This window comes from Jaculus jaculus, chromosome 4 (genome assembly GCF_020740685.1).
Source record: "Jaculus jaculus isolate mJacJac1 chromosome 4, mJacJac1.mat.Y.cur, whole genome shotgun sequence".
In the NCBI taxonomy this organism is placed as follows: domain Eukaryota; kingdom Metazoa; phylum Chordata; class Mammalia; order Rodentia; family Dipodidae; genus Jaculus; species Jaculus jaculus.
In genome coordinates this window covers 179,447,268-179,460,997 of record NC_059105.1, presented here as the reverse complement: position 1 = coordinate 179,460,997, position 13,730 = coordinate 179,447,268, and the positions used below count along the sequence as shown (strand labels likewise).

Genomic DNA, 13,730 nt, shown 5'->3' with positions numbered 1-13,730 from the left:
CTCTATCAATCTGCCTCTTTCTCTGTCTGTCTGTTGCTCTCAAATAAATAAATAAATAAAATGAAGCCTTTGAAAAGTGATTATATCATGAGGTTTCTTCATAATTGAGATAAATACCCATATAAAAGAGGCTTCCATGAGTGTATAGTCCTTCATCTCTCCCACCTGGTGAGGACAAAGGTTTGGTTCCCCTCAGAAAATATGGCAGCAAGGCACCATCTTGGAAACAGAAACATGGAATCTTCTGGTGCCTGGATCTTGGCCTTCTCAGCAGCTCGGCCTGGGAGATGTCCATGACTATTATTTATAATTACCCAGACTGAGCCTTTCCAGTACAATAGCCGGAACACACTAAGATATCTCTCAAGTAAAATACCCATAGATTATGCCACCCCCACTTCAGTCTGGTCTGAAACAGGATTTCTTCCCAGGCAGACTGTCATTTTTTTCAGTCTTTGCCAAGATCATCCCATTATAAGACTAATGCAATGTTCTCTCAAAGAAGTATTGATCCAAGAATATGGAGCAGAATGGATCTTTAACTTTATCCAACAGAAGCCATTCAATATCTGTTTCATTAAAATAAAGGTCAGTAGGACAATATCTGCTCTAAATGCTTTTGAACCATAGTGCGATTTACCTTTGCCCTTCAAACAGCTTTGCCTTCTCAGCCCACGGCTATAAAAGTCGTCACATCTATCTGGAGAATATATTATAGGTTCAGAACCACATCAAAGCTCTGATTTTGTTGAGCATTAAATCAATGAACCACATTTCACTTAAGTTCTCTTGCCTAAAACATTCAAGCAAGATCCTGGAAATAATCATTTCTCTTCTGGTGACATATTGCTGTAATTCTTACTGGTCAATCCTGAATTTCTGCCAACCTCATCCACTTCACGGGGCATTCACCAGCAGGAATTGATTGTGGATTTAGTGTGCTCTGTGGCAGACATGAGATGTGCGGAATTTGTGGCAGAGCACTCAGCTGTCATAAACTTCCTTTGGAGCCAGTTGCCCAGGAATACCATACTACATCCTAGTATGCACAGGGCATCTGGCAAAATGGACACGCATTTCTAAAAGGTAATTCTCACGAGAGCTAGAGAAACGGGCACAATTATATGTTGCAAGAGATACTGTAAAGTGGTAGTGTGAATAATAATTTAATAATATGAATAAAAATAGATATTTAGCACCCAGAAAATTATCCTAAGGCAAATTATATATATATATTTCTTAGAGCATTAATTTTAATAATAAAGCTTGAAAATATTCTTCAAAGCCTATCATCAATGATTTATTAGCTAAGGGATGACACATCCATTCAATGGATCTTCTCTTTTCTTTTTTAATGCTGATTTTGTTTTTTCAAATTTATTTTATTATTATTATTATTTTGGTTTTTGAAGGTAGGGTGTCATTCTAGCCCAGGCTGACCTGGAATTCACTCTGTAGTCTCAGGGTGGCCTCGAACTCATGGTGATCCTCCTACCTCTGCCTCCCGAGTGCTGGGATTAAAGGTGTGCACCACCGCGCCTGGCTCCTGGTTTTATTTCTTTGAGATACATTATTACTACCTAGCCCTAGCTCACTTGATATTCATGGCAATGCTGCTGCCTCAGCCCCAAACTTTTAATGATATATTATTGAGTCATTTCGATGCAGAAGTTTCTATGTTGAAGGGATCTGTTTCCCCTTCTGGTCTTGCTGGAAAGTCTCTTACTTTTTTATCTGCTCGGCCTGTTCTTCGGAAGCTCCTACGGTAGACATGTAGCTGAGAAACACTCAAATCTGTCAAGAGATAATAAAAATGGAGAAAGTCTAAATGTGTTGTGCCTATGTTACCTCAAGACTATAAAAGTTGTTATATTGGGCTAAAGAAATGTCTTAGCAGTTAAGGCACTTGCCTGCGAAGCCTAAGGGCCCAGGTTCATCAATCCCAGAACTCACATAATCCAGATGCACAAGGTGGCACATGTGTCTGGAGTTCGATTGCAGTGGCTAGAGGTCCTGGCATGCCAATTCTCTCTCTCTCTTATTAAAAAAAAGTCGCTATATTTATTTTTAGAATATATTGTAGGTGCAGAGTCATATCAGAGCTTTGATTCTGTTGACTGATGACGCAGGTAACCACATTTCACTTAAGCGCTCATGCCTAAAATGGTCAAGTGGTATTCTAAAAGCAGCCACAATAAAAATCAAAACATCCTAATATGCTAGGACAGATAAATTATGACAGTGGTTACCCCAAGCAGGCATGCAGAATCTTTTGACATTGTGAGATGACATTGTCCTCTCCAAAGTTCATGCACATGAACTATATAATTAAATTACTAAAAAATCCAGAACAGTTTACATTGTTTTAAGTAAATTGCATAGCTATCCTTAATTACATGTGGTCTGTGAGCTGTAGATTAGAACCTGTTAGAAGATGGAATCAGGGCTGGGGAGATGGCTTAGCTGTTAAAGCACTTGTCTGCAAAACCAAAAGACCCAGGCTCGATTCCCCAGGACCCATGTGAGCCAGATGCACAAGGTGGCGCATGCGTCTGGAGTTCATTTGCAGTGGCTGGCAGCCCTGATGTGCCCATTGTCTCTCTGTCTCTCTCTCAAAAAATAAATAAAAATAAAAATACTTTTTTAAGAAAGAAGATGGAATTCAACAGAATCTTTTATATTATCTTTGAATGATGAGAATATTTTTATAAAATTTATCAAGGAACAAAACGTTCCATTTGGAATTGTTTCATAAATAGGAAAATTATCATACTGGCTAGATCAGTTACTGTCTCATTGCTGGAACAAAATACCTGACCACAAGCAACCTATGGGAGGAAAAGGATTGACAGCTTATAGTTGCAGAAGATAGAGGTCACCTTGGCATGGGAGCAATGGAGGCTTCAGAAGGAACCCTGCATAACATCTGCATATCAGCAGGTAGGAAGGAGAGACAGAAAGAAAGGGAGAGAGCAGCGAGAGACAGCTCCAGTTTCCCTGAGATGAACTTCCAGACCAGGCACAGCTTTGGAGGAAGGGATTTATTGAAGCTTACAGATCTAAGGGGAGTTCCATACTGGCAGAAGTTGGTCCCCTCTTAAAGGACCAGGGAGAGAGAGAGAGAGAAGCCCCAAGCTAAGAGCCACACAGCACACTTCAGAACTCCGGGTGGAACTGAGTACTTTGCATATCTTTAGATTGGAATTTTGAGCCCACTACCACACCTTAGGGCTGGACCCCAAGATCCACCCAGTAACACTACCTCTAGCCAGGTAGCTGCAGATGTAAACTACAAACTAATAAAATACTGAATATATTAGGGGCCATCTATTCAAAGTACTGCACAGGGTATATAACCCGAAAACCCATCTCCCCATGGTACACACCCTCCACCAAGACTCCACCTCCTGAAGGTTCCTCAACCTTTCTGACCAGCACCACTAGATAGAGATTAAGTATTCAAACATGAGAACCCGTTGGGGGGCATTGCATTGCATTCAAAGCATTATACTGGCCCACTGCAGAAATGCCTTGAAGCTTTAGTTAAAAGTCCACAAATAGGGCTGGAGAGATTACTTAGTGGTTAAAGCGCTTGCCTGTAAAGCCAAAGGACCCAGGTTCAATTCCCCAGGACCCATGTAAGCCAGATGTACAAGGTGGTGCATGCATCTGGAGTTCGATTGCAGTGGCTGAAGGCCCTGGTGCACCCATTCTCTCTGTATCTGCTTCTTTCCCCCTCTCAAGCAAATAAAATACGATAAAGTTTTTTTTAAGTATTTTATTTATTTATTTATTTGAGAAAGAGCTAGAGAGAGGGCGCACCAGGGCCTGCAGCCACTGCAAACCAACTCCAGACACGTATGCCCCCTTGTGCATCTGGCTCACGTGGGTCCTGGGGAATCAAACCCTGGTCCTTGGGCATCACAGGCAAGAGCTTTAACCGCTGAGCCATCCCTCCAGCCCAAAGTTTTTTTTTTAAGTCCACAAATAAAGCATGCTAAACATCAAGACCTGTGTTATTAAAAAAGTAATAGCAAGACAGGTAGAAGCCAGCATTGAGAATCACTGTCTGCCTTCCAAGCAGAACTGTCTTTGTAGCCATTTCTTTCTTATTGCAGGCATAAAGGCATATAGTCAGAAGCACCTTGAGGAAGGAAAGGGTTTGTCACAGTGCTGAGGGAATGCTTCTATTACCATGAGGCAGGAGCAGACGGCACGCGGTCACATCCCCGTACTGGCAGGAAGGAAGGAGAGAGTGAGCTGAGTGGGGCAAGCCGGCCAGCCGCCAGCCACACACCTCTTTCTGCAGGGCTCCACCTCCCGAAAGCTGCACCAGCTTGGGAACTAAGAACAGCACTTAATCACAAACACAGTGACTTTGCAGACAATTTCCATTCAAACCGTCACAGTCTCTGAGACCCATCCGTTCTGGATCGTGTCACAGCCACTCACTACACAATGCAAGGCAATTGTGAGTTAATCATATTATCAAAGAACATTAAAAGAATATTTTTTGCTTGTTGGGTATACATATTGGCACCCATTTTGACACATGAAAATTTCCATGTGTACAGCTAACACAGCATGTTCATCTCACGTGGAGAAAAGCTGGACACTAAAGGTTCCAGTGGTTCCTGGTCAGCTGGCCCTCTAGCCTATACTTTCAATGACCAAAGAAGGGTTTTATTGAGGCCACTTAGGTTTCTATAATGACCCATCAGGGTTAGCTCTCCTAAGACTGTGGTCACTTACGATTAGAAACAATACTTAGCATGTGAATAGGAAAAGTAGGTCTACAAACTGAGAGAGGAAAAGGATCGTTTTATTAATAAAGTGGTCAAACCTAGCTCTGAGGCCCAGGCCTCTATGGTTGGGAAATTCCTGATCTTTCTGGGCAACAGAGAAAGTTCAAGGTCACCCTGGGCAACTTGCTTAAAATAAAAAGTAAGAAAAAAGGGGGGGGGGGAGCGATGGGGATCTGAGGATATAGCTCAGTGGTAGAAGACTTCCTTAGCATTCTTTTTTTGTTTGTTTGTTTTTCAAGGTAGGGTCTCACTGTAGCTCAGGCTGACCTGGAATTCACTATGTAGTCCCAAGGTGGCCTTGAACTCATGGCGATCCTCCTACCCAAGTGCTGGGATTAAAGGTGTGCGCCACCACACCAGGCTACTTACTTGGCATTCTTCTTTTTTATTTATTTTTTGTTTATTTTTATGTATTTGAAAGCGACAGACAGAAAGAGAGAAAGAGGCAGAGAGAGAGAGAGAGAGAGACAGAATGGGCATGCCAAGGCCTCCAGCCACTGCAAACGAACTCCAGATGCGTGCATCCCCTTGTACATCTGGCTAATGTGGCTCGTAGAGAATCGAGCCTGAACCGGGGTCCTTAGGCTTCACAGGCAAGCGCTTAACCACTAAGCCATCTCTCCAGCCCTTACTTGGCATTCTTAAGGCCTTGCATTTAATCTCTGGCACTGCACAAGGGAGGATTTACCAAATGAGGTGGTGCAGGCCTCTTATCCCAGCACTTGGGAGACAGAAGTGGTGTGGGGGGGGGGCAGGATTTAAGTTCAGCCTGTGCTAGGCAATATCCTTTCTCAAAATAAAAACAAAAGTGAAGTTGAGTATGCTTTGGAGTCAAATCAAACTATTTACGTTTGAAACTGAACGGGTGAGCATCAACGACTGGTGTCCATCCTTTGAAGTGGTTGTGGCATTTACTGTGTGCAGGGTACCTTATGCTTGCGAGCAGAGAATCTTATTTGGGGAGCAGCAGGGCCCTCAGCCTCATGAAGTCAATGTGAAAGAGCGATGGCCCTGTGTCATGTTAGAAGTCAGACTTGGCCTGTTTAAACATGGAAAATTAGCCTTCAAGATGGTCAAAGGAAACGGACGTAGAAAACACAAAAGCAATTTTGTGCTCATTTCTGGCAAAAGGGCTGCCATAATTTAAAATGTAATCTGGGCTGGAGAGATGGCTTAGTGGTTAAGCACTTGCCTGTGAAGCCTAAGGACCCTGGTTTGAGGCTCGATTCCTCAGGACCCACGTTAGCCAGATGCACAAGGGGGTGCACGCATCTGGAGTTCATTTGCAGTGGCTGGAGGCCCTGGCACGCCCATTCTCTCTATCTACCTCTTTCTCTGTCTGTCGCTCTCAAATAAATAAATAATTTAAAAAAATAAAATGTAATCTTTATAATTTACAGTTACCATAGCAACAAAATAGCCAAAGGCAATGGGATTATTTCAGTTTCAATGATTGATTGAATGAATAGCTTTTTGCCAATTTGAAACCATGGCAATTTCCATTTATTAATAATAGCACTAAAATCTTGTACGCCATGAAAGCTTCCTGTAAGTGGTCACTAAGGTGTTGAAATTCCTGCACACAGTAAAAAAATGGAGTGAGCTTTTAATTCCTATTGACATAAGACAGCTTTGGTGCCAATTGCTGATGGGAGAGATGACAGGAACATAGAGAACCCAAGACTGGTTATCAGCCTGGTGATAGACCTTGTCTTCATTAGTGTAGAAAGATGAAGAAATCTCACTTAGCAGAAAACTCGAAGCAGGCCATGGAGTCCCACTGCAGTCTCACCAGCAGTAAGTAAATGTTTCTGTTTCATGGTCTACAGGAGCTGAGTTGGTGGCCCCCGAGGTGAGGAGCTGACTTACTGAAGCTGAGGCCCGTGTCACGATCCTGTGACAGATGTACAAGCCCCACAGTGGGAGGCAGTGCCTATCTGACATCAAGCTGAGCTCCCAGCTAGGTTTGTGGCGCAAACTAAAAATGGCGGGGGCTGGTGAAATGGCTTAGCGGTTAACGCGTTTGCCTGTGAAGCCTAAGAACCCCAGTTCAATTCCCCAGGACCCACATAAGCCAGATGCACAAGGGGACACGTGTGTCTGGAATTCGTTTGCAGTGGCTAGAGGCCCTGGCGCACCCATTCTCTCTTTTTCTCTATCTGCCTCTCTCTCAAATAAATAAATGAATGAATAAATAAATTTTTTTGAAAGAGAACTTGGGCTAGAGATGCAACTCAGTTGGCAGAGTGCTTGCTGCCTCTTGGTCTCAGCAGAGGGTGGTCACATTCGAGGTTTAAGGTCAGCTTCAGCCGTAAAACAAGTTGGAGGTCAGCGTGGGCTAATGGGAGAACGAAAAAGAAAAGTGCAAAGAAATACTGTTCTGAGGTTGCATTTGGCCGTCCAGTGGGCATTAGCACTGCAACGGACTGTGATACAGAGTCGACCCAAGCACACTGCAAATCCATTCCGTCCAGCTGGTCATATAATTTCTTAAAAGTATCTGTGCCTAACAGGGATGATTTCGGGTCAGTTTCATAGCTTCAACACGTTAATGACTTTTACTGAATCCAGAAGAGGTTTTAGTATTATCATTTCTTTAGTCGGTATACAGAGATTTAGATATCATACATCTTGGTACTTTCATATATAATTTGTTTGTATTATTTATTTTTAAGAGAGAGAGAAGGAGGCAGAGAGAGAATGGGCGTGCCAGGGCCTTCAGCCACTGCAAGCGAACTCCAGACATATGCTCCCCCTGGTGGGCATGTGTGATATTCTGCACTTGTGTCTCTCTGAGTTTGGCTATGGGGAACCCGGAGACTTGAACAATAGTTCTTAGGCTTCCCAGGCAAGTGCCTTAACCACTGAGCCATCTCTCCAGACCTCATATATAATTAAAAAAAAAAATACTTGGACTGGAGAGATGACTCATTGATTAAGGCATTGCCTACAAAGCCTAACAACCCAGGTTGGATTCCTCAGTTCCCACCTAAAGCCAGATGCACGTGCCTGGAGTTTGTCAGCAGTGGCTAGAGGCCTTGTGTGCCCTTTCTCTCCCTCTCTTGATCTCTCTCTGCTTGCAAATAAATACAAAAATAAAATAATTATATGTGTATATTTATTTATATACTTAACAATGCTGAAAGAGTGAATTAGCAGAAAGGCTGTGTAGCAGGAACTAATGAGCATTGCTCTGCAGGTCAGAAAAAGTGAACTTAAAAACTTACTCGAAAAAATCACTTAGGAGCCAGGCATGGTGGTGAACCCTTTTAATTTCTGCACTCCGGAGGCATTGGTAGAAGGATTACTGTGAGTTCGAGGCTGGTCTGGGACTACAGAGTGAATTCTAGGTTAGCCTGGGCTATAATAAGACCCTATCCTGAAAAACAACAACGATAAAAACTTATAAACAGATGAGAACAAAAAAAAAATCAATTAGTTAAATGCTGGTCAGTAAGTCATTTCACCTGTCACTAGAATTGTAAACAAAACTCGGGGTTTGGAATAAACAATCCCAAGCCTTTTAAAAGTGGAGTTTTTACCAGAAGGAGAAGGAGAAATAATCACCCAAACAGAGAAGGTGGAGTTCATCTGAACAGATCCAAAAATTTTTGGAGTTGATTTACTACTCTTATTTCTCCATTTACTTTAATCACATATTTATAACAGTATAGACTCAGAAATATTTATTTTTCAGTGTAAGTTAGAATTAAACCTAAGTGTTATCTCAATTTTCTGGGTGCTAACTTACTCTCCGTTGGAGAATCTGCTTCTCTTTTCCAGATAGATGCAGATCCTAAGAAGAGAGCTGCCCCAACATACCTCAGAAGGGGCCCAACTGAAACTAAGGACAACTGGCGAAATAAGCAAGGGTGATGTTTTCCTGTGAACTGGATACCAGCACAAAGGGAAAGGAGATCAATGCAGAGAAAAATCAACTCCTACCAAATCAGAGAGCCAGAGCCTCAGAGGCCCCCAACACCTCAGCACTGAAGCAGACCAAAAATGAACCCAACATGGCTCAGGGAAATCTTGCGGAAGAGGGGGCGGAAAGAATGTCAGAGTTACATGTTGGGTCATGATTTTCAGAGACATTTATCATACTAATAACTGGGGGCTAACTCCACAATGCACGACCCATTTTCAATAACAAGGAGGGTCTAATGGGAGGGGGTAGATCACAGATGAGCCTAAATAATGGTACCAAACTGCCTGTATTTACTGAAAAGAAAACTAATAAATTAAATTTAAAAAAAAAAAAAGATAGTAAAAAAAAAAAAAAAAGAATTAAACCTTCCAGTAATGTTATTTATTTTGTGGCTGGATAGTGAACATTGGGTCTTGGGGGTTCTTTTCTTTTTTTGAGCTGCATTGCTGTGAACACGCCAGGCTGGCACTGTGACCCCCGGGCACAGGCCCAGTGCAAGACATTCTTTTCTTCGGGGTTTTTAACATTTGTGTTCTCAAGTGACAGATATCTGTGGTTTCCATGTTCTTGTCAAGTTTTGAAATTAATATGTCAATTTATCTTCACAAAGGGAGTTAGATTCAGTGCATTTATATCTTCCAAACAATTTCTTAACTCTCTTTTCCTTCTAAACAAGACAACAGGAGCTGGAGAGATGGCTTAGCGGTTAAGGCATTTGCCTGCAAAGCCAAAGGACTTAGGTTCGATTTCCCAGGACCCACATAAACCAGATGGTCAAGAGTCACATGCATCATGCATCTGGAGTTTGTTTGCAGTGGCTAGAGACCCTGGCATGGCCATTCTCTCTCTCTGGCTCTCTCTCTCTCTCTCTCTCTCTCTCTCTCTCTCTCTCTGCTTGCAAATAAATAAATAAAAATTTAAACAAGACAATACTCTTAGAATACTCACCTATGCCATCCATCCCATATTGGGATTTCTAGAATTTCAGTTCTGCCTTGCAATCTTTCTCTCATTTTTTTCATTTGTATCTGAACAAGAATGACACTTGCTAACATTTATCCATCTATCCTAGTATATTCTAGTATATTCCTGGTCATAGATTTTTCTGACTGAAATCCACAATTCAATTGTCTTCATAAAGAAGGTCTTTATTAATACTTGTTTCACTCTTGAGCTTAAAAATTAAAAACTAGCTATATAGGAAATTCCTTGTTTTGCTCACTTGAGACCTGGAAAACATTGCCTAATATGCTCAGAGTTACTGCTGAGAACTCCAAAGTCAATATGGTTCTTTTTTCTTGTTGGTGATGTGCTCTTTATTCTATAGAAGCTGTGGTGATTTGAATGTAAATAGCCCCATAGCCTCAGGTATTTGTTTAAGGTATTTTATTTTTACTTATTTGAGAGAGAGAGAGAGAGAGAGAGAGAGGGAGAGAATGGGCATGTCAGGGCCTTCCAGCCACTGCAAATGAGCTCCAGACACATGTGCCACCTTGTGCTTCTGGCTAACGTGGGTCCTAGAGAATCAAACCGAGGTCCTTTGGCTACTAAGGTCCCTTGGTTTTACAGGCAAGTGCCTCCACTGCTAAGCCATCTTTGCAGCGCCTCAGGTAGTTTTAATTAAGCTTCCTACTTAGCCTCCAGCAGGCTGGCGGAGGTGTACCACTGAAGGCGGACCTTGAGTCCAACCCTAGGTGGCTGATGTCTCTCTGCTGTGGATATGTGAGGAAGTGAGCCAGCTCCCTCCACCACGATGAAGCTTACCCTGGAACCTGTCAACCTGAAATAAAGCCTTTCTTCCCGTAAGAGGCTTCTGGTCAGGTGTTTGGCCCAGTAAAGAGAAGGTAACTCCAGCAGAAGCTTTGAGAGTCTTGTTTCCTTTCAGTGGTTACACATTTTACTGCAATAATGTTTTCCACTAATGGTTCTTAATTTTTTTCCTTTTGGCATTTATAAATCCTTTTAAAAGGTATGCTTAAAATATTTTTATTTGCTTGCTAATGAGAGAGAGAGAGGAAGAGCATGCAAGGGCCTCTTGCCACTGCAAACAGCAGGTGATACACACTTTGTGCATTTGGTTTTTCATAGGTGCTGGGGAATTGAATCTGGATCAGCAGCCTTTGCAAGCAAGCACCTTTAGCCACTAAGCCACTTCTCTATTTTTCTTTTCTTTTCTTTAAATATTTATTTATTTATTTATTTATTTATTTATTTATTTGAGAGGGAGAAAGAAGCAGAGGCAGAGAGAGAGAGAGAGAGAGAGAAAGAAAGAGAGAAAATGGGCACGCATGCCAGGGCCTTCCGCCACTGCAAACAAACTCCAGATGTATGTGCCCGCTTGTGCATCTGGCTTACGGTGGTCCTGGAGAGTCAAACCAGGATCCTGTGGCTTTGCAGGCAAATGCCTTAACCGCTAAGCCATCTCTCCAGCCCCATTTTTGTTTTTTGTCTCATTTTTGCTTTTGCTTTCCTTAACTCTGTCAAAACTTCAATTTTATTTCTTCAGAATACTCTCTTCCCAATTACTTTCTTTATTTCTTTCTGACATTCCAATTATATTATTACTCACTCCTATTTTTAACATTGCTTTCATATTTGTGGCTTCTTTTTGTATAGAGTACCTTTTCTTGGTATTCTAATTGACTAATTTTTTCTTCACATTCGTTCTATCAATCTTTATTTTACCCGTTTTATTTTTGTTAATGTTCCATATCTCCAATTTACATTGTTTTCTTCATAATAGGTTATTGCTTCATGTCATCAACATTTTCCCTTGTCACTTTTAATATGTTGCCGGGTTAAGTCAATGACCCGCTAAGTGAACATGACAGTGTTTAGGCCCCTCAGGGTCTTCCGTTGCTTCCGTGAGTGCTTTCCCTGAGGTCATCTTGAATACAAATGCAAACCAGGGAAAAAAGACCAAAATCCATGACTTTCTTCCAACCTGTTTCTCCCCAATGGGAGCTATTCCCAAGGCCTCCAGTACCCAACCCCCACACAGCTGCCTAATCACCGCCCAGGTTTATTTCACTTTGTAGATCCGTCACTTTCCCTCCTAACTTTTTTTTAATTTTAATTTTTACTTTTTATTTATGTATGAGAGAGAGAGAGAGAGAGAGAGAGAGAGAAAATGAGAATGGGCACACCAGGGCTTCTAGCCACTGTAAAAGAACTCCAGATGCATGTGCAACCTTGTGCATCTATCTGGCTTATGTGGGTCTTGGATAATCAAACATGGGTCCTTAGGCTTCACAGGCAAGCACCTTAACCACTAAGCCATCTCTCCAGCCCTCCATTCTTACTTCTGTAGCAACTCCAAGGTAAAGTTTGAGGAAAGAATTCAACTGACATGTTTAGGTAACATCAGGGACAATTCACCAGTGTCTGTGACAGGGTCACAGGGGCTCCTAACGGATAGTTAAGAGGGACCTCACAGGAACCTCTGGGAGAGCACAAAAGTTCAAAGAACATAATCTGAAAAATGTAAGTATTTAGACATGGCGATGTCTGTAGTCTCATGTATTTCACCTTTGCTTGTTAATTAAGGATTCATTGTATGAATAAAAAGACTTTTTTCTTATTAAATACATCACTTTTTAAGGAAAGAATAAGGTGAATTGATAAAATCCAGACTTATTTACCTTCTTAACTTTTTTATCCATGAACAACAACAAAAAAAAAAAAACCTTAAAAACCTATCCATAATAGACAGATCTCTTGGGCAACAATGAAGACTTTTTTTTTTAATTTTTAATTTATTTATTTATTTGAGAGTGACAGACACAGAGAGAAAGACAGATAGAGGGAGGGAGAGAGAATGGGTGCGCCAGGGCTTCCAGCCTCTGCAAACGAACTCCGGACGCATGCGCCCCCTTGTGCATCTGGCTGACGTGGGACCTGGGGAACCGAGCCTCAAACCAGGGTTCTTAGGCTTCACAGGCAAGCGCTTAACCGCTAAGCCATCTTTCCAGCCCACACTGAAGACTTTTAGGGAGTGGATCCTCATGTTTGCTTTTGCTTTCCTTAACTCTAGTAAAGCTTCAATTTTATTTCTTCTAAACATTCTCTGTCTAATTACTTTCTTCATTTCTTTCTGACATTCCAATTATATTATTATTCACTCCTATTTTTAACATTGCTTTCGTATTTGCGGCTGTTTTTTTTTAATAGAGTACCTTTTCTTGGTATTCTCACTGACTAATTTTTTCTTCACATCTGTTCTATCAATCTTTATTTTACCCATTTTATTTTTGTTAATGTTCCATATCTCCAATTTACATTGTTTTCTTCATAATGGGTTATTGCTTATGACTTTAAAAGGGCAAATTAAATAGTGTATCATCCCTGACTGATGAAGAAAACTATATAAATATCAGCATCAGATCCAAGGTCTGGCCCGTAGAAGGAAAGGAAATGTTTTTAAAAAAGTGAGAACTGCTCATTTAGCCAAGCACCCTCTTATCAGTCAATAAAACAATCCATCCATCCATCTGTCTGTCCTTCCAGTAGTCCATCAGACATTTCCTGGGCACCTATCTGAGAACTCCTTTGGAGCCAGTGCTTTTTCCTGCTCACAAGGTCTTAACGTTATAAAACAGAGCAGATGCTCAAAGAAGTATGTGTGGGTCAGAGACCTGGTTCCTGAGCTCGCAGCATTAAGCTCTTTGGTGGTAAAATCTATTTCCAAATCTTCTTTTCTTTTTAATATTTATTTATTTATTTATTTGAGAGAGGAAAAGAGGCAGAGAGAGAGAGAGAGAGAGAGAGAAAGAGAGAATGGGCGTGCAGGGTTTCCAGCCACTGCAAACCAACTGCAGATGCATGTGCCCCCTTGTTCATCTGGCTTACGTGGGTTCTGGGGAATCAAACTGAGGTCCTTTGGCTTTGCAGGCGAGCACCTTAACACTACGCCGTCTCTCCAGCCCCAATTTCCAAGTTTTCTACTGAAACTGCCACGATAAACATTATAATCTTGCAAAAGCTTCCTCATTGCTACC

The 13,730-nt window shown here is 41.7% G+C and overlaps 1 protein-coding gene across 1 annotated transcript in view; it reads right to left on the bottom strand.

Annotated features, from left to right (window-relative positions):
- Nucleotides 1-1,789, bottom strand: part of Tmprss7 (transmembrane serine protease 7) — a 53,324-nt gene extending 51,535 nt beyond the window's left edge. The window contains exon 1 of the mRNA XM_045148425.1: nucleotides 1,727-1,789. The gene's annotated coding sequence lies outside the window, so the exon portion shown is untranslated. The remainder of the gene's footprint in view (nucleotides 1-1,726) is intronic.
- Nucleotides 1,790-13,730: the final 11,941 nt, after the last annotated feature.